This window comes from Thermobia domestica, chromosome 13, assembly GCF_964235325.1.
Source record: "Thermobia domestica chromosome 13, izTheDome1.hap1.1, whole genome shotgun sequence".
NCBI lineage: Eukaryota > Metazoa > Arthropoda > Insecta > Zygentoma > Lepismatidae > Thermobia > Thermobia domestica.
The window spans coordinates 74478431-74479120 of NC_137466.1; positions in this window are offsets into that span (position 1 = coordinate 74478431).

Genomic DNA, 690 nt, shown 5'->3' on the forward strand with positions numbered 1-690 from the left:
TTTTTTTTTTTTATTGCGACACACGGCAATAATTTCAAGTTAGTTCATTTTTAAAATATGTAGAATGCATGTACATTTGTACCTGTTTGTGACATTGACAAATTTGATTTTGAGCCTAGGCTGGGTGCATATTGGCCAGAGAGCAGGATAGCCAAGGCAGGAAACTGTGAGCAATGGAACAGAAGTCTCACCGCCTACTAACCTTATGTGCTAGACAAAGACTTTTCCAACGTGATTGAAACACATTGTCAATGCCTTTCTTCACATCCTCTCCTGCCTCAGTTTACCAGACCTGTTCTTTGGTCAATACGCGGCCAACCATATCCATGCCTAGTAAATGCCTGAATCTACCCTTCTCTTCATATTTGTTCTCCATTTGAGAATGAGAGTACAGATTGGTAATGAACTTCTAACATTAAAATGTACGATGCTTTACTTTAATATTCATTAAATGTTCTTGTGGTAAAGTCAGTTAGAAAACACAATGAAAAATGAAATGAAATCTTTAATAAGTTTTACGTCGCACGGTTATGCCGGTTAGGCTAAAGGAGACGGTGATAATGAGTAATGAATGAAATGGTTGAATAAAGAAAGTGGGAAGAAACGGGAGAACCCCGAGAAAACCCACGAGCACAGTGATTGTCCACCACAAGGTCCACACGGCGCGAGCTGGGATCGAACCAGAGACCC